This window comes from Solenopsis invicta, chromosome 5 (genome assembly GCF_016802725.1).
Source record: "Solenopsis invicta isolate M01_SB chromosome 5, UNIL_Sinv_3.0, whole genome shotgun sequence".
Lineage (NCBI taxonomy): Eukaryota > Metazoa > Arthropoda > Insecta > Hymenoptera > Formicidae > Solenopsis > Solenopsis invicta.
Genome location: NC_052668.1, coordinates 5797555 through 5819326, shown reverse-complemented (window position 1 = coordinate 5819326; position 21772 = coordinate 5797555). Strand labels below are relative to the sequence as shown.

At 35.3% G+C, this 21772-nt stretch overlaps 1 protein-coding gene and 1 non-coding gene across 3 annotated transcripts in view; both read left to right on the top strand.

The window, feature by feature from the left end:
* The window catches only part of LOC120357934 (insulin-like growth factor-binding protein complex acid labile subunit), a 603658-nt gene that overhangs the window by 91745 nt on the left and 490141 nt on the right, over positions 1 to 21772 (top strand). The window lies entirely within an intron of this gene.
* LOC105200969 lies at positions 259 to 3572 on the top strand. Of its 2 annotated transcripts, none has more exons than XR_005574936.1 (4): positions 259 to 1392; positions 1636 to 1925; positions 2419 to 2619; positions 3373 to 3572. It is a non-coding gene; the product is annotated as an uncharacterized LOC105200969 (transcript). The 2 variants fall into 2 exon arrangements; XR_005574935.1 differs by lacking the exon at positions 3373 to 3572 and adding an exon at positions 2975 to 3051.

Sequence of the window (21772 nt, the reverse complement as noted above, 5' to 3'; positions counted from 1 at the left end):
ATTTATGTATGTCACTCAAGTCACTCGTTTATCTATTCTCATGTGCCGGTACTGCAAAACTTTCTAACGTGACTGTACTGACAAAGAGAGGTGGCCCTTCGAAATGGCTCTCTCTCGTCACGTTTTCTGGCGACTAGTGCCCATTCCAGTTAGAGTTCAATGATTAAAAGAAATTTATGTAAAGTTGCATGCAACATGATCAGTTTTGTAAATATAAAAAATATTGTAATATATGATTTTTTAACATAAAATTGAGTAAAAATATTGATTTTTAAAGTAAAAAATCGGAATGTAATAAAAATATAAATATATATACACACAGTATAACAATTACATATGAAATAATTAAACCCGTACGTTCTCTGGATATAAAGAAGACATATGTAGAAATTAGATCGACATAATTTCCAAATATATATAATGAATGCAATTATGATTAATGCATTAATGTATGTATCTATCTATATTCTTATAATTGAATCGCACCGATCGCAGTCAGATAATATAATACATATACATAACATAACGGGACGTCCAAAGTACATCCTTTGAACATCCTGCGGATGGCCGAAATACAGAAACATAAACAGGACATTTCAGGACATAAATCGGCTGTTCGAAGGACGTCCATGTGTTGTGTGGGATACTATGTGACACTTTATAGTATGTACTTAATAAAATTTTGCAAGAGATCTGTACGAGATTTTTAAATAGACTACTTCATAATTTCAAGCTTTTCTTCTAAAAAATTAATGTTTTAATTAAATTTATATTTACACAAATGCTGTTTCAGAAACACGTTATATAAAGTATTATGATAGTCTAAAAAAATATGACTCACCTCAGATTGATGTGCACACAATGTACAGGACACAAAAGTGTCACTCTAACCTGCGAACCGAAATTTTAATTGACAACTGTTCAAATTAGGAATAGATAAAAATATTACGTAAAGAAACGCAATCTTCATTCTTAACCTCCAATATCGATGAAATATAATTTATCTTTCCTTTTGGTCTCTGGTCTGGATTAGTCTTCGCACGAAATCACAATTTCACGTTACCGTTAAGCGGGAAACACACACTGTGCTTATCCTTTAATCGGATTTAATAACATCCATAGTTACAATTGGTACTGACCAATCATAGTTATTTCATTCTTCGGGGAAACTTGTGATTGGCTAGTTTAACGTACCTAAGAATGACCGTGTAATCCATGATGATGGCCACACTGGCCACAGTCGTGATTGCCGATAATATGACAGGTTATCTAACCTCAAAAGTCATCAACAACAATATCTCGCTTTGCGAAACAGAGCGACACTTTTCCTGCTACATTCGTCCGTTTCGTATAAAAACGCGTCGAATCAGCCTGAATTCATCAATATCGAAGGTAAGTCACACATCCATCAATAATTTATCTTTATTTAACAATATATATTTTGCTTGCATTACTTCTTCTACAATATGATAAATATCATAAACATATACTATGTGAGATTTTCCTTTCTGACTAAAAATCTGTTTTAATTATAAACAATTACAAATAATATAATAATTCTTGGTTATAAATAACATTTTGATTGTACATAATTTGATTGCTTCAATGATGAGTGTCTGTTCTTGTCTGTTGCAGTGTTGTTGTGTTTAATTAATCTATCATCTACTACTTGCACCGCCATTCGATCCCAACACCTGAGCAGTATCCTTCACGCATTTTGTTTATGATGGGAGTACACATACGAGTGATAGCATTCAATTCAATATCAATATTATAACTTAGCGAGCTATAAGATGACTTCTATATATTTTGAATTTTGTTGCAGCGACACTGGAAAGTTGATCTTCAAGCCCACACAACCCCCTCATCCCCATGAGATTTAGAGTATTCGCAACCTCTTGATATTTTAAAAACTTTGAGTTCTAGTAAGTTGTGCACATGTGATCTTTTGATAATATAAAATATTTGATTTATATAATTGTCTGAATGTTACAATATTTTGTGAACTTTTTAAAGCTTTTACGATTAATAAAAATTCAATTTACACAGTATAACTGAAATATATATATATAATTAATGTGCATTACTTTTGTGTAACAAAAAAAAAAGATTCGTTGAGCATCAACATTGAATTTGTAAAATTTCATTTGTCAAGAAGCAAAAAATTGAATTTTTTAAAATGAGCAGTTTATAAAACTGGAGATTAAAATTAAAAATTATTAAAATTAAATATTTACTGTTGTTATTGAAAGATAGAAATAGAGGATTGTAGAAAATTAGAAAATGCTATCTAATGATAACGTTGAATATTTTATAATAAAAATTTATGGATTTTTGATATAAACATGTATATATATCACAGTTTTTACATATACGTCCAAGTATCTAGATGAGTCACTACTCATATCAATTTTGCAGCAAAAGAATTTCGAGGATGGAGGTAACGAGAAATTGAAGACACACCTAATAGAACAGATGTATGAAAATCTTGGAATGGTAATGGTTTTTACAATGGTCAGTGCAGCTCAAGAATGGTTGAACGTACAGTTGGACAAGATAAACCTGAGGAGAGAAGAGACTGCGTCACAAAAACCGAAGGAGGGAAAGGATGCAGAAGGGGTAAGACTAGTTTTCCTCATTTGTTCTTTTGAGATTTAAAGATTTTAATAAGTAATTCAATAAAGTCTGTTATGTAGTTATCACATTTCTAAAAAAAGAAAAACGAGGAAACTAGAGATTTCTCTTTAATTTTACTTTTCCAGAAAATTAGGAACACTTAGTATCTTATTATCACAGTTACTTTTTTATTTGTGTTTAAAATTTTATTTGTGTCTAAATATTGAATTTATTTGTGTCTAGAATATTGAAAACACGGGTTAAGACATTCGAAATATATTCATTCACGCAGACGACAATTGTAATGGTTTTATAGACTATTTGAGAGAAATCTCGTAACTGTTGAATCTTTTTCAAGCTGGAAAGAGAACTTTGATGAAGAAATGGGCTACACGAAACGGAAAGAATTAGCGGATAGCGAGGGCAAAAAGTTAACAGGCAGGGAATTATTTTTTATTATACATAAAACTATTGTTTCTTTTAAATAACTGTAAAATAATTTATGGAAAGAAGAGTTTCTAGTAATTTTATTAATAACAAAATCAATATTTATCAATATTATAAAGATATAACAAATTGTTTTTATTGGTAAATTTTTTCATTAAAAGAAATATATGAAGATATATACAGATGTAAAGAAAAAGTTACAAGACTTTTTTTATTTGTTGAAAGCTGGAGAACTTTTTAAAATCTGACTTTTATTCTATCCATAGATATTCTATATTGATATTTTGCGTATCAACTTTGGTGACATAGGTGATGCTGTAAAAGTAGAATGAGACAGTTTGGTCCAAAACCTAGACGATGATGAGGACGATCCAGACGATGATGAGGATGACCCAGACTATGATTCAAATACCTCGGATGATAGTGCCTAAACAAGCTTGATTCAGTAGCCATCAAAGTGATACGTGGAACAAATTAAATTTAAGGAATTTACTGAATTATTACAAAGGGAAAAAGAAAAATGAGTAAAATGTATATCGCATTCTTGTGAAAAAAATAATGATAGAGATGGAAAATAGTTCTTGTTTAGAGAGGAAAGAAAATTGTATTGTTTCTTATATTTTTTATATGTTATTTATATGTTAATTATCTATATGTTATTTATATGTTAATTTTCTTGTTTCTTATGTTTCTTATATGTTATCTTATATTTTTCGGCAATGCCGATTATGCGGTAACATTTCTGAGATTCAAACTTTTATTAAAAATGTTAGGATAGGATAGGTTAAAGAAAGTTAAAAAATATATTTTATATATTTATTTTTATTGATATTTTAATATTTTCAATTATAATTATATACATTAACTACTTTTTGGCCCCTACGCTCTCCTCTACCCCATCCTCTTCCACCCCGTCCTCTACCGCCCCATCCTCTTCCGCCCCGTCGCCCTGCTTTCTTCCAGCGAGCTGTAAGAATTTTTTATATTACGGTAAATAATTTATAAAATTTAATTTAACATTATAAAGCTGTATATATAATAATCTATAACCTACGTTTGGTTTCTGCGGCCGATGGTGCGGCTGGCGGTGCGGCCGGCGGTGCAGCTGGTGGTGCTGCCGGCGGTGCGGTCAAAGGTGCGACTAAAGGTGCGGCCGGTGGTGCAGTTGGCGATGTGGCCGGCGGTGCGATCAAAGGTGCAGCCGGCGGTGCGGATGGCGATGCGGCCGGAGGTGCGGCCGGTTGTGCGGCCGGAGGTGCAGCCGGTGGTGCAGTTGGTGGTGGGGCTGGCGGTACGGCCGGCGGTTCATCATCTATTTCTATTAAATCTTTTGCAGCCCTCATAGCTGTTTTGAACATTTGGTCATTGGACGAAATGTCTGACATCAGTAAAAAAATATATTTATTATTTATTATAAATTATCGCTTTTATTTGTAAAGCGAGGTTAAAAACTTACGCCTATATTAGAGGTGGGTGAACATTCGCACATCGCACGATTTGATTGACATGTACAACATCAACAAGAGGCGCGGTTACATTTATTTAAAATCGATTCGCGAGTCGAGCGCCTCCTGAGATCATCGATCGATTGACAATCATGACCGTGGTGGGGGTAGAAAGATAGATAATGGGGAAGCCCACTCTTGCATAGCTGCACAACCATATGCATAAGCATATTGATTGGTCCAGTAGGACCTGCATAATGAAATGGACCAATCAATTTCCTTACGCTTATGGTTATGCAGCTATGCAAGCGGTTGGTTGGTTTATGCAGGCCGTAACCGCTATAACTCATTATGCCGGAATCTGTAAGGAATTGACCAATCATAGTCGATTATTCTTCTAAAAATCGATTATGATTGGTCAATTTCTTACAAATTCCGGCACAATTTGTTATAGCGGTTACGGCCTGCATAATAGACTTTCTACAATAAGCTATTAGTCGGTAACATAAGTCATTAGCCATAAGAATTTCTAAATCACAGTCGAATTATCTCTTCATATTTGACTGTGATTGGTAAATTTTAATGGCTTATGAGTTATGATACCAACTAATAGCTTATTGTAGAAAGCCTACAAACCAACCTTTACGCCAAAGTTATAACATCAATGTTATGAAACTGTTCAATCACAAAAGTCAACCATTCTGCTTAGGACCTTCGACGTAAATCGGACCGTGTAGACGTAGTAATAACTCTTGCATACCTGCACAACCATAAGCGTAAGGAAATTGATTGGTCCATTTCATTATGCAGGTCCTAATGGACCAATCAATATGCTTATGCATATGGTTGTGCAGCTATGCAAGAGTGGGCTTCCCCATTATCTATCTTTCTACCCCCACCACGGTCATGATTGTCAATCGATCGATGATCTCAGGAGGCGCTCGACTCGAGAATCGATTTTAAATAAATGTAGAGTCCTATATAAAGAGAGAAGCGACATTGATGTCTAAAGTTCTGATTGGTAATCTGATTGATACTTTATTAGATAAGTGAGCAGCCATATTGTGACCACAGCTGTTTGCAGAATGATACGAATGGTGTTGGAGCGGTACCAAATTGGCGGTGGAGGACCCAATTGGATACTGAAGGTTGTGGTAGGGGTTCGATGTCGCTTCTCTCTTTATATAGGACTCTAAAATAAATGTAACCGCGCCTCTTGTTGATGTTGTACATGTCAATCAAATCGTGCGATGTGCGAATGTTCACCAACCTCTAATATAGGCGTAAGTTTTTAACCTCGCTTTACAAATAAAAGCGATAATTTATAATAAATAATAAATATATTTTTTTACTGATGTCAGACATTTCGTCCAATGACCACATGTTCAAAGCAGCTATGAGGGCTGCAAAAGATTTAATAGAAATAGATGATGAACCGCCGGCCGTACCGCCAGCCGCACCGCCAGCCGCACCGCCAACTGCACCACCGGCTGCACCTCCGGCCGCACCTCCGGCCGCACCACCGGCCGCACCGCTATCCGCACCGCCGGCTGCACCTTCGGCCGCACCGCCGGCCACAACGCCAGCCGCACCGCCGGCCGCACCACCGGCCGCACCTTTAGTCGCACCTTTGACCGCACCGCCGGCAGCACCACCAGCTGCACCGCCGGCCGCACCGCCAGCCGCACCATCGGCCGCAGAAACCAAACGTAGGTTATAGATTATGATATATATAGCTTTATAATATTAAATTAAATTTTATAAATTATTTACTGTAATATAAAAAATTCTTACAGCTCGCTGGAAGAAAGCAGGGCGACGGGGCGGAAGAGGACGGGGCGGAAGAGGATGGGGCGGTAGAGGACGGATGGAAGAGGATGGGGTGGAGGAGGGCGTAGGGGCCAAAAAGTGGTTAATGTATATAATTATTATTGAAAATATTAAAATATCAATAAAAATATATATATAAAATATATTTTTTAACTTTCTTTAACCTAACCTATCCTAACATTTTTAATAAAAGTTTGAATCTCAGAAATGCGACCGCATAATCGGCATTGCCAAAAAATATAAGATATACAATACAATTTTCTTTCCTCCCTAAACAAGGACTATTTCCCATCTTTATCATCATTTTTTTCGCGAGGATGCGATATACATTTTACTCATTTTCCTTTTACCCTTTGTAATAATTCAGTAAATTCCTTAAATTTAATTTGTTCCACGTATCACTTTGATGGCTACTTAATCAAGCTTGTTTAGGCACTATCATCCGAGATATTTGAATCATGGTCTGGGTCGTCCTCATCATCGTCTGGGTCGTCCCCATCATCGTCTGGGTCGTCCTCATCATCGTCTGGGTCGTCCTCATCATCGTCTAGGTTTTGGACCAAACTGTCTCATTCTACTTTTACAGCATCACCTATGTCACCACAGTTGATACGCAAAATATCAATATATAATATCTTATAGATAGAATAAAAGTCAGATTTTAAAAAGTTCTCCAGCTTTCAACAAATAAAAAGAAGTCTTGTAACTTTTTCTTTACATCTGTATATATCTTCATATATTTCTTTTAATGAAAAAATTTACCAATAAAAACAATTTGTTATATCATTATAATATTGATAAATATTGATTTGGTTATTAATAAAATTACTAGAAATTCTACTTTCCATAAACTATTTTACAGTTATTTAATAGAAACAGTAGTTTTATGTAAAATAAAAAATAATTCCCTTCCTGTTAACTTTTTGCCCTCGCTATCCGCTAATTCTTTCCGTTTCGTGTAGCCCATTTCTTCATCAAAGTTCTCTTTCCAGCTTGAAAAAGATTCGACAGTTACGAGAGTTCTCTCAAATAGTCTGTAAAACCATTACAATTGTCGTCTGTGTGAATGAATATATTTCGAATGTCTTAGCCCGTGTTTTCAATATTCTAGACACAAATAAATTCAATATTTTAAACAAAAATAAAAAAGTAACTGTGATAATAAGATACTAAGTGTTCCTAATTTTCTGGAAAAGTAAAATTAAAGAGAAATCTCTAGTTTCCTCGTGTTTCTTTTTTTAGAAATGTGATAACTACATAACAGACTTTATTGAATTACTTATTAGAGTCTTTAAATCTCAAAAGAACAAATGAGGAAAACTAGTCTTACCCCTTCTGCATCCTTTTCCTCCTTCAGTTTTTGTGCCGCAGTCTCTTCTCTCCTCAGGTTTATCTTGTCCAACTGTACGTTCAACCATTCTTGAGCTGCACTGACCATTGTAAAAACCATTACCATTCCAAGATTTTCATACATCAGTTCTGTTAGGTGTGCCTTCAATTTCTCGTTCCCTCCATCCTCCAAATTCTTTTGCTGCAAAATTGATATGAGTAGTGACTCATCTACATACTTGGACATATATGTAAAAACTATGTGATATATATACATGTTTATATCAAAAACCCATAAATTTTTAATATAAAAAATTCAACGTTATCATTAGGTAGCATTTTCTAATTTTCTACAGTCCTCTATTTTTATCTTTCAATAACAACAGTAAATATCTAATTTTAATAATTTTAATTTTATTCTTCAGTTTTATAAACTGCTCATTTACAAAAATTCAATTTTTTGCTTCTTGACAGATAAAATTTTACAAATTCAATATTGATGCTAAACGAATCTTTTTTTTATCACACAAAAGTAATGCACATTAATTATATATATTTTTTCAGTTATACTCTGTAAATTGAATTTTTATTAATCGTAAAAGCTTTAAAAATTTCACGAAATATTGTAACATTCGGACAATTACATAAATCAAATATTTTATATACTCTACTCAAAAAAAGATATGGAACACTTTCCAGACACCAAAAATTAGGCTATTTTCAAATGTTTGTAACTCGGTGAAAAATCACCGTAGATAAGAAGTAAAAAAAGCATTTTGAAGCTTGAAGATCCAACTTTAACACTCTATCAGCAGATTTTCAAAATTCTTTTAACTTCCTTGTCTTATGCATTAAAAAAGCACACCCTGTTTTGTTCCTTAAAATTTCGTATTTTTGACACTTTGCAGCTCGACCAACAAATTTTTTTCGTATAATTCAAGTAAAGTTTCATATACTACATCATTTTGCTTACAAAATACTTATTTCAAAATTTCTGTACGATTATTTTTGACCGAGTTACGCAACTTTGAAGCTAAACCTGCATTTTTTACAAATGATATCCGTACTCTGTGAAAAATCATCGTATACAAAAAATCAAAAAACCATTTTAAAGTTCGAAGTTTCAACTTTAACATGTTATTAATGGTTTTCAAAAATTTTTTTAATTTCTTAGTACTATGCCCCAAAAGAGATACACTGTTTTTTCCTTGAAATTACGTATCTTCAACAGCCTGTAGCTCAATAAACAATTTTTTCTCGACAAATCCAATGCAAGTGCCATAAAGTATGACATTTTTTCTACAAAATGCTTTTTTTTTAATTTTTTCTACGATTTTTTTTGACTGAGTTACAAGATTTCAAAGAAACACATTTTTTACAGCACATTTTTCTGAAAAATGACGTCTACCGACATTAGCATTACACAATATGAACCACGTGGAGGTTGCCGGTCGGATATTTGAACATCGTGTGTGTGTGTGTATGTGTGTGTGTGTGTGCGTGCGGGCGCGTGCGTGCGTGTCTGTCTGCCTGCGTGTTTGTGTGTGTTTCTGTGTGTGTGTGTGTGTGTGTGTGTGTGTGTGTGTGTGCGCGCGCGCGCATGAGTATTCAATAGTGTGTATTTCCTCCTCTTTGAACAATTACTGCTTGCAAGCGTTCTCGCATATTTACATCTTGCAATACGATCTTGCGGAATGTTGTGCCAAATTTTCGTTAAAATTTCTCCCAATTCTTCTAAATTTTGCGGCTGTTCTTTGCGACGCCTTAATCGTTGTTCCATTTTATCCCAAATGTGCTTGATTGGATTTAAGTCCGGGCTATTGGCGAAATGATTTAACAGTCTAGTTGCGTGTCGTTCAAAAAACGTCGCGTTATATTCGCCGTATGAGGTCGAGCGTTGTCTTGCATGAAAATAAAGTTCCGACAGGTTCGATTTAATTGCAAAACGTGTGGTCGTAGAATATCGTTGATATAACGAACACCTGTCATTACCGGAAGTGGCATGATCACTAGATCACTTTGTCTTGTAAGTGATGTACACCTCCACACCATCACGGAACCGTTGTAAGATCGTACTGGCATTAGGCAATGTTGATCATAGCGTTTATTTTGTCGACGCCAAGAACGACGATTAAGGCGTCGCAAAGAACAGCCGCAAAATTTAGAAGAATTGGGAGAAATTTTAACGAAAATTTGGCACAACATTCCGCAAGATCGTATTGCAAGATGTATAAATATGCGAGAACGCTTGCAAGCAGTAATTGATCAGAGAGAAGGAAATACACATTATTGAACACTCATGCGCGCGCATACACACACACACACAGCAGAGAGGTTTGGAGTCATTAAATACCGCAGAAGTGACGAACTGTGGGGTCCTTATCTCTGCTGTGACATACACACACACACACACACACACACACAGACAGACACACGCGCGCCCACACACTTACACACACACACACACACACACGATATTCAAATATCCGACCGGCAACCTCCACGTGGTGCATATTGGGTAATGCTAATGTCGGCGGTAGACGTCATTTTTCAGAAAAATGTACTGTAAAAAATGTGTTTCTCCGAAGTCTTGTAACTCAATCAAAAAAAATCGTAGAAAAAATTTAAAAAAAAGCATTTGGTAGAAAAAATGTCATACTTTATGGCACTTGCATTGAATTTGTCGAGAAAAAATTTTTTATTGAGCTACAGGCTGTTAAAGGTACGTAATTTCAAGGAAAAAACAGTGTATCTCTTTTGGGGCATAGTACTAAGAAATTGAAAAAAATTTTTAAAAACCATTAATAACATGTTAAAGCTGAAACTTCGAGCTTTAGAATGGTTTTTTGACTTTTTGTATACGATGATTTTTCACGGAGTACGGATATCATTTGTAAAAATGCAGGTTTAGCTTCAAAGTTGCGTAACTCGGTCAAAAAAAACGTAGAGAAAAAATAAAAAAAGTATTTTGTAGGCAAAATGTTGTAGTTTATAAAACTTTACTTGAATTATTCGAAAAAGTTTGTTGGTCGAGCTGCAAAGTGTCAAAAATACGAAATTTTAAGGAACAAAGCAGGGTGTGCTTTTTTACTGCATAAGACAAGGAAGTTAAAAGAATTTTGAAAATCTGCTGATAGAGCGTTAAAGTTGGATCTTCAAGCTTCAAAATGCTTTTTTTATTTTTTATCTACGATGATTTTTCACCGAGTTACAGTCATTTGAATATAGCCTAATTTTTGGTGTCTGGAAAGTGTTCCCTATTTTTTTTTGAGTAGTGTATATTATAAAAAGATCACATGTGCACAACTTACTAGAACTCAAAGTTTTCAAAATATCAAGAGGTTGTGAATACTCTAAATCTCATGGGGATGAGGGGGTTGTGTGGGCTTGAAGATCAACTTTCCAGTGTGGCTGCAACAAAATTCATAATATATAGAAGTCATCTTATAGCTCGCTAAGTTATAATATTGATATTGAATTGAATGCTATCACTCGTATGTGTACTCCCATCATAAACAAAATGCGTGAAGGATACTGCTCAGGTGTTGGGATCGAATGGCGGTGCAAGTAGATGATAGATTAATTAAACACAACAACACTGCAACAGACAAGAACAGACACTCATCATTGAAGCAATCAAATTATGTACAATCAAAATGGTATTTATATTCAAGAATTATTATATTATTTGTAATTGTTTATAATTAAAACAGATTTTTAGTCAGAAAGGAGAATCTCACATAGTATATGTTTATGATATTTATCATATTGTAGGAGAAGTAATGCAAGCAATATATATATTGTTAAATACAGATAAATTATTGATTGATGTTTGACTTACCTACGATATTGATGAATTCAAGCTGATTCGACGCGTTTTTATACGAAACGGACGAATGTAGCAGGAAAAGTGTCGCTCTGCTTCGCGAAGCGAGATATTGTTGTTGATGACTATTGTGGTTAGATAATCTGTCAAATCGGCAATCATGAATGCGGTCATATGATGCATGCATCACATCACATAAGATGCGCATGACGTGCATAATGCATTATATATCCTCGTTTAACGTTAGTTAGTTGAAAAACAACAAGGATAAATGATGCATCGCATGTTATGTTATGCGTGAATCGCATATTATGTTATGCGTGAATCGCATGTTATGTTATGCATGAAGCGGAACGCACCCATAATCACATAAAACGGCTATAATGAGCACCACTCCGTGTCGAAAACGTATACGGGACAAGTTTCTCTTAGCGACGATCGGCAAAAAGAAAGTGTCGTCTGCCCCGCGAACCGAGATATATTGCCGATTCAGTTCAGGTTACAGGTTAGGAAAGCCATGATATCACGGCAATCATTGTCGCGACACTCGCGGCCATCGTGATGCATCACATGGTTGCATGCGGGCTGATATAGTGTAGAGTCCTTAGAAGTAGAGAGTCTGGACATCTGCCCCTAAAATGTCGGTGATGAATATGTCAGTGTATGTACATATGTATACCTTATGTGTGTGTATGTTTATCATTGTATGCACTTGAACGTGTTGTATGCTGTTATCGCATTGGCTAAAGAGGATTAAATAGGGATCTGTATTGGTGCTGCCATTTTAGGTGCAGTCCAATCACGTGGAACCCCGAAATGTCTGACTCTCTACTTCTAGGGACTCTAATATAGTGTAGTAACGAGCGCCACTCGTTACTCGTGTCGAAAAAATGTACTGGACAAGATTCGCTTGGCGACGATAGTAATAATGACGTATCTTAAATGTAAATTGTGAAGATTTGGACTTTGCGTCGCGATATCTCCGCTCGTAGGGCACGGAGAGAAAAAATAAAAACACTTTTATTATGCAATTTTCCCCAAGCTATCGATTGAGACTACTCGGAACTTGATCGGTTCAGCCGTTACTGATATCTGATAATCTCATTATGCTTGAACTCGCTGACTCGCGTATAAAAGAGGCGGTGGTCTTTCTCGCTGACGCTGATGATGATAATAGATGAAATGAATATGTAAAAAAAAAAAAATGAAATACATACATACATACATACATAGATATGTGTGTGTGTGAGTGTGTGCGTGAGTGTGTGTGTGCATGCGTGCGTGCGTGCGTGCGTGTGTTTGTGTGTGTGTGTGTGTGGTGTGTATGCGTGTGTGTGTGTGTATTTGCATACCACAAGGATAAGAACCCCGTGGTTTACCAATTCCACAGTATTTAAAGACTCCAAACCCTCCTTGTGGTATGTGTGTGTGTGTGTGTGTGTGTGTGTGTGTGTATGTGTGTGTGTGTGTATTTGCATACCACAAGGATAAGAACCCCATGATTCGTCAACTCCACAATATTTAGAAACTCCAAACCCTCCTTGTGGTATGTGTGTGTGCATACGCGCACATGTTCACTAATAATAAGTATGACTTCTTCGTGCGCATATTACTTCATTCATACGATGAGGCATACTTCTTATTAGTTTTTTAATTTCATCCTGCGTTATCGTATTTCACTCGTTTTCAAGAACTTTTTAAAATTCTCGCAGCGTTTGAGGAGCAGGTACGTGATTTCGTACTTTTCTACCAAGGTTGTCCCATAAGTGTTTTGTGGGATTTAAATCTGGACTGAATTTGCTGGCCAATCAAGTTGGTTTATGTCAACTTCATCCAAAAAATCAAGCACTCTTCTCGCAATCTGTGGTCAAGTATTGTCTTGCATAAAAAAGAAATTATCTCCAATGAAGAGTGCGTACGGAACAACGTATGGAATGAGTACTTCTTCCACGTATACATCTGCGTACATGGTCCAGTCAAAGAAATGCAGATCTGTATGAGCATTCGGTGAAATTCCTGCCCAAATCATTACACCTCCATTGTAGCTACGCCTTTGACTTAGAGTGCAATCTGCAATACGTTCTTTACTGCGACGGTAAATTCGTTCTTGTCCATCTGGAGAATAAAAACAAAAAAGACTTTTATCGCTAAAGAGTACTTTGTTCCAGTCTGCGTAAGTCCAGTCTCTATGCTCATATGCAAAATTGAGTCGAGCTACACAATGACAATGTGTAAACAAAGGTACAGTCGCTGGCTTACGCAAAAACAGATTTTGTTCCGTTAATCTTCTCCAAACAGTGTTAACGGATATATTCCTGTTGCGGACATCCCTTAAATTATTTCAAATTTGGACAGCTGTTCGATGTCTATCTCTTAATGAATTTAAAACAATGAATTAATCATCATTGTCTGTGATACATCGAGGTCGTCCCAAACCAGACCTTCTCTGGAAATTATTTGTGTCTAAGTACCTAGCTTAAGCACGTTGCACAGTTGTCACTGACAAATCAAGTGCTTCAGCAACATACTTTTGATTTCTGCCATCTTCAATTAAAGCAACAACTTGGGCAGCTTTTTCAAGATTTATTGTTGTCATAATTAATCAGTAATTCGAAGGCGAAAAAATTAATTATAATTTGAATTAAAGTCGCGCAAAACGTCTCGAAAAAAAAATCAAGGAAAAAAATTTTCCGAGACAGCACAAGTTAATAAAAAATTTTTTAAAAAATTTTGGCACAGTCAAAAATCTGCTAGACTTTCCGCGGATGCATTAATTACATTTATACCATTGTATGCGAATTTTTCTTACGAGAGAGCTTCTTTGCTCGGCCCTCTGTCGGCGGTGTTCCGAACAACCGCTTGAGACAGTATCTGAACACAGTGTAATACGAATTTGGGACACCGCCGACAAAGGAGTTAACGAACCACGGGGTTCTTATCCTTGTGGTATGCAAACACACAAACACACAAACACACACACACACACACACACACACACACACCACCACACACGCGCGCGCGCAAATATGTTTTTAAACCAACAACATGTCTTGGACAGAATTGTAGTGATTTGCATTGATAACGGCGACATTGCAATTCATAATTCATTATTATCTCGTAAAAAACAACTTTTCTTCAAATTGGCATAACTTAGCGAAAAATTATCTTATCGCGTTTCGCAAAATCGCATTTTGAAGGGAAAAATTCGTACTTGTACGCGCTTTTTACCTCATTAAGTTAAGTCAACTGCTTCACTCCACACAACTCTAGAAACTTCACGTTCTATTTATCGATTTTGCAAGTTTTCGTTCTATCATCGGCTATTAGCAAATTATTTATGCCAATTAAATAGCATTAAAAGTTTCTTAAAATACTGGTTTCAAGTTTTAATTCTTTTTTTGAAGCACCTCTGTTTCATAAATATTTCCTGTTTTACAAGCGTTTAAAGTTTGGTAAATTTTTCCTAAATTTTTAGTGTACCGCTTTTTCTGGTGGGCAATGTATATTGTAATTGTACTAATCTTTTAATTTGAACAAACGTATTTTTTGTAACTTCGAATCTTCGAAGCTACAAAGTTTGAAATTAACTTCAAAGCTTCGAATTTTTGAAGTAAGTCAAAAGTAACAGCTTTACTTCCATTATATATATTTTCATTTTTATTTCCGGCTTTATTTTTAACTATATTTTTATCAGAATTTATACTATTATGTTTGTCAAAAGCTGTATCATTATGAATTTTAACTTTACCTTGAGGAGACTTAAATCTATTAACTCATTAGGCAAGTTTTCTTCTCCAGATTCTGTAGAAACTGACCAATTGCTACTATTGCTGGAAGTATTGCAGTGAAGTCTGCATTTTAGTTCCAGTAATCGATGAACTTTTTCCAAAATATAATCTTGTGCTCTGTATGCTTTAATTTCTTTTTAACTTTTCTTTCAGCTTTTTCTTTCCAACTATGTTTATAACACTGGAAACAAACAATTACGTTTAAAACAAAAAATTACTTTTAACATTCTTTTGTTATAAGAACAATATAAGAGAACTAATTAATCACCTTGGTAAAAATTTTTACCCAGACTTTTTCAAAACTTTTGTATAAATTTTATAACATTTGTTGTACCCGTGGAAGGGTTGTAACAAAATAATGTTAAAGTATATCGGGATTGAGTCGGTGTCTTAGGGGTTGGAATTCGCGAAGGACGCTCGACGGTGGTCGAATAGTGATTCAGACTTGAAGTTCCAATGTTAGGTTTATTTTACACTCTGTTGCGTTGTTTTACATTTGTTCTGACAGTTGAGCGCTCAAATCTCGTCGGTTTGGCGCGTAATGATATGAGAGTCGCGTTAGGACTTGGTAAGTGAATCTTACACGGACGTAACGCTTCTTTTGCTTGATCGAACTGCGATGTCCCAGCATTAAGTCGCCTAATTTATACTTCCTAAATGTCGGAACATTGACCGTCAGCGTTACCATATATGGTCATTGCAATTTCGGCATAATCATCATGATTAGTGCAAAGTTTAGTGTCGATCGCTCGCGCGAGTTCCGATTTTGCTAGCTTGCATTTCCGAGAAAACAATTATTTGTGGCGTAATTGTTGCTATGCGGAAATGTCCGTAGATTGTAATGGTATACCACATTTTTAAAAAATTTTTTAGAATTTTTTAGAATTTTTGTATAAATTTTATACAGATAATTATGTTCAAAATTAAAAATAGTAATTTAGAATCGAGATATGTATATGCAGAGAAAAATCACTAACTGATATACCATGTTATCTTTGTTTCAAAACTGGTATAATACGCAGTAATGGTAGAATTGATACACAGTTTGCCGATTCAATGAATTTATCAATGTCAATTTATATATATATATATATATACAGGGTGTCCGGGAACTAATAAACTTACCGCTTTGAGAATATAGAGGAGATGGAAAGGGACAAAAAAGTCTTATACCATTTTGCGATATTTGCTATAATTATTGAATTATAAAATAAAATATCTAAGCCAATGTGCGGTGATGTCACGCCATCGCGCTTAGCTCGTAGTTAACGGCGGGCGGCGGTAAAGGTAACGCGTTATTGTCTGAATTGGCACGGCGCGACAGTTTGACTTCGCCTCACCGCGTGTACATACACTGCAAAATTCAAATGTGTTATTTTAGCTGAAACTTCTCCTTACACATTTGATAAATGACACATTTGATTTTTGCAGTGTATGTACACGCGGTACGGTGGATTCAGACCGTCGCGCCGTGAAAATTCAAACAATGACGCGTCACCTGTCCCGCCACGCGCCGTTGCTTACGACCTAGGCGCGATGGCGCGGTGTTACCGCACAATGGCTTAGACGTTTTATTTTATAACTCGATAGTTATTGCAAATATCGCAAAATAGTATAAGACATTTTTGTCCCTTTCCATCTCCTCTATATTCTCAAAACGGTAAGTTCCCTAGTTCCCGGACACCCTGTATATATATATATATATATATATATATATATATATATATGTGTATATATATATGATAACAATAGTTACAAAATAAAAAATTATATTTATTATACTTAAAAAATAAAAAATATGTGAAAACAAAAAAATAAAAGTAAATAATTTAAGAAGATTTATTTATTAGACATCAGACAACTTATTGGAAATTAAGTTATGAAAAGAATGTATAGGGGAGAGTGGGGTAAATCGGACTTGTTCCAAATAGAACCTTTTTAATTTAAATGAATACGGTTAAGAAGATTTGCATGCCATTTGTAATGTAAAGTCCTTATAAGACCTCGAACATATGACAACAGTTTGACAGTTCTCTGTCATATTATTCACAGAATAGATACAAATATGTATTTTCAGGCATGGTGTAAAAATTAAAAAAAAAAATTTTGCAAATTATATAAAAGTTGGTAAAAATTAGAAAGATAATTGATTTAAGATAATTAGGGAATGTAGAATTAAAAAATATCAATTATTTTGTGATCTCTTTTGCGGTTTATTGTTCCAAAGTTCGAAAGAATTTGTGTCCAAATTAGACTTTTACGTTGGAATTGCAACCTGATCGTAGCACTGGTAATTGACTGACCAAATCTGGTCTTATTGTTAGAAATATTAAATCAGTAAAATATTATGAGTCATCGGAATAATTAAATTTTATTTATTTCAACTCTAATTATATAATAACAGTATCATAACATGACTGGGAAACGTCTAACTATATAAAATATTACTAATTTGATTTTTTTAAATAAAATTTTCATTTTTTACTATTCATTTTTTCAAATTGCTTGTTTTTATTTAATTCTAAAAAGATGCATTACAATCTTCCGAAATTTTATTTAAAAGTTTATAAAAATAAGAGTGTCCGATTTGGGTCAGGGGGTGATCCGATTTGGAACCAATATTTCCAAATTGGACCGGAAAAAGAGTTTTTATCTTTTCCGTTATAGTTTAACACAGATGAGAGATACGTCAAAATGGTCTGAAGCAAAAATGAAGGAAATTAAATTATCTTTTCATTGGCACCTTCAGTCTTACGATCGGGCTTTATTTGCACCTTATAGAGAGCAAAAATTGCAGCTAAGTCCGATTTACCCCACTCTCCCCTACACTATGATCTGTTCTCGGTATTTATTCACTTTTATTTATTAATTACAATAAAGAATACCGAAATGTAGTTCTTTCAAAATTGTCAAGTAATCAATTATTAATGGGCTAATAAGAGTAACCGCGGTTGTTGATACGTAGAAAATAACAATTTTATTAATTTAAAAGCGGACGTTTTCACTCAGCTTTAAGTCATCTTCAACTACAATTCCTTCCCTCTTGAGCGCAGTTACATAAGTATACTTTTGAGAGATGCTCTTCGGCTGGGCAAAAGGTGGAAGTTACATTAGAAGCTTCCTTCTTTTCAAATTTCAATATGAGTTTATTGATTTTTTTTATTAAAGAAAAATGATTGGTCAACCTCTCCACTGTCACTATCCCCCATGATATTAAATGCTTCTTCCAGTTAGGTGAAAACGTGCCACTTTTACCGGTTGAATTTAAATACAACACTTGAATTCATTAAAAACATCGAAAATAAAGGAATGAAATTTGTTCATGACGACCATTTGACTATTAGGAATGGAGACGTTTATTAAGCTGGTGCAGCCATTTCAGTACAATCAAATGAGACTTATTCAGGATTTTTTTGCTAGTTTTTGCTAATTTTTTGATCTATTTAAAATTTTTTTGCTCTAGCCGTTGTGTTAAAAACAATGGCTGTGCTAGCTTAAGTTAAAGTAAGTCCAGCCATTAGTAAAAAATGAAGGGGATTAAAAAAACAAATATGGATTCTTGTAGTGCTATATTTTTGCTAACTTTCTGCTCAATTTAAAATTTATTTGCTCTAGCCGTTTCGCTAAAAACAATGACCGTGCTAGCTCAAATTAAAGTTAGTACAGTCATTAGTGAAAAATGAAGGGGATTAAAACAAATACGGATTCTCGTAGTGCTGTTTTTTTGCTAGTTTTTTGCTTTATTTAGAATTTGTTTGCTCCAGTCGTTTCGCTAAAAACAATAGCTGTTTCTTTTTTTGCTAAGATATGTCTAATCTGACTTCTATTAAGCTGGATCCCCCACCAGCAAAAATCGAGGTCCTTATGCGATCAAAAATTTAATGCTATTTATGTGCTAATTTGTTACCCCGATCCGGATTTTTTAGCTCAAGCCGTTTAGCAACAATTAAAAAAATAGAGGGGCTGCAGTTTAATGGCAAGCTGGATCTCCATACCTAAAAAAAATATATATTAGGAGTACAAATTGAAAACCGCCGTTTTCCAGTAGATGGCGCCAGCGGTAAATGCTGACGCCAAACGTTAGATCAAAAATTTTAAATGTAAAGTTGGGCATCTGGCAACAATTCCTTATCATTGCAGTTGTGAATTTTTATCGGCGCTATATATTTTTTTGTGATCAAAAATGTCGAAATTTGTGCCCAATAAGCGTCATTTGCGGGAAGTTTTACTTTTTGCCTTCAATTCGACAAAATTTGCGGCTGAGGCGCGTCAAATGATTGTAAAAACTTATGGTGAGGCTTCCATTAGTGAAAGAACGTGTCGAGAATGGTTCCAATGCTTGAAAAGTGGTGATTTCGGCGTAGAAGGCAAGGAGCGTCCCGGACAGGTGAAAAAGTTTGAAGACGCACAATTGGAAACATTACTGAATGAAGATTCATCTCAAACGCAACAGGAGCTTGCAGATTCATTGGGCGTGACTCAACAAGCTATTTCACATCGTTTGAAAACTATGGGAATGATCCAAAAGCATGGACACTGGGTGCCATACGAATTAAAGCCGAGAGACGTCGAACGGCGTTTTTTCGCGTGCGAACAGCTGCTCCAACGGCAAAAACGGAAGGGTTTTCTGCATCGTATTGTAACCGGCGATGAAAAGTGGATCCATTATGATAATCCAAAGCGAAAAAAATCGTAGGGCTACCGCGGCCATGCATCAACATCGACGGCCAAGCCAAACATCCATGACTCGAAGCTCATGCTGTGTATTTGGTGGGACCAGCTCGGCGTGATTTATTATGAGCTGTTGCAACCGGGTGAAACCATCACAGGAGCTCGCTACCGAACCCAACTAATGCGTTTGAGCCGAGCATTACAGGAAAAACGGCCACAATATGAGCAAAGACACGAAAAAGTGATGTTGCTGCACGACAACGCTCGGCCACATGTTGCTCAGGTCGTTAAAACCTATCTGGAAACATTGAAATGGGACGTCTTATCTCATCCGCCGTATTCTCCTGACATCGCCCCTTCAGATTACCACTTGTTCCGATCAATGGCGCATGGCCTGGCTGAGCAGCACTTCCATTATTACGAAGAGGCCAAAAACTGGGTCGATTCGTGGATCGCCGCAAAAGACGAGCAGTTTTTTCGACGCGGGATTCGTATGCTGCCCGAAAGGTGGGAGAAAGTAGTGGCCAGCGATGGACAATACTTTCAAGAATAAGTATGTAACCATTTTTCAACAATCAATCCTCAAATTTTGACAAAAAACGGCGGTTTTCAATTTGTACTCCTAATACAATAGCCCCTAGGAAAAAACAAGTACGCTAAAATTTTGTGTTAATTCATTGCTCTTATATAAGGCCAAAATAAATACAAAATATAAAATTGTTTCATAAATATCATTATATGTTGAGCGCGTGCGCCGCGCTATATCATTCGTCACTTGATCTTTAAATAATTTGGTGATTGCATGTATTACATATTAAAATAATGGACAGAAATTCTACTACTAAAATAAATACGTTTCGGAATTTAATGCTACTTACAACTTATAAAGAAATTTTTGTATGCGCAGCACGCGCTTTTGACACACAAAGTAACTATTTTCAACGAGTTACAGCTAGCAACAAATTCTGAATCGTATACTAAAATAATTTTTAGACATCCTGTTGCTAAAAAAAATAAAATCAAAATATTTGAGATAGACTCGGCAATATTAAAATTAGAGAATAACGTAGGAAATGCGAGTCAAACGCGATAGTTGGTGCGTCAATAATAATAGTACATGTATTTCGCTTTTAGTACATAAATATGCATGCGTTTCAATTTCCGTTGAAGTCATTCTCAACGATTCAAAATTAACGTTGTATTAAGAGCTGTGTAGAGTAGTGATCGCGTTGACAGACAGGAAAAAAACTTCTACCATTCAGCATGTTGTCTCCGACTTAAAAGTAAGAAATTGACAAGCCATAACGTCGCTTTCACATGTTCAAAAATTGAAAATAGTGATCCATCAATGTTAACAACCAAGATGGATGAAACGAACGATCATGTCGTAATTTGTGATGAGCAGTGGTAATGAATCATCGGAAGTTATAAACTAAGATTATCAAAAAACTCACCAACGATTACCAAAATCAAGGCCTTTTAAATGATGTCAAATATGTAAGATAATAAATAACACACACCTTCAAATGTGAACGTCATTATAAGTCGGACATAAAACCAAATGAATATAAAAAATATAATAAATAATAGCACAAAGATAGTTGATGTTTCCTTGTCAACGGTACAAACACAAATGAGAAAGAAATCATAGCCGATATGTATACGAAAGGTTACAAAACCATTATAACTTGTCCAAGATCGGGGGCAAGGAATAGACATGATCGAGAAAGTTTGTATTTGTTTGTAAATTCACGCGCTCTCTCTGAGATTTGATGTGTAACATTTCTGAAGTAAGTCGTTTGAAAACGTTCTTCTTAACA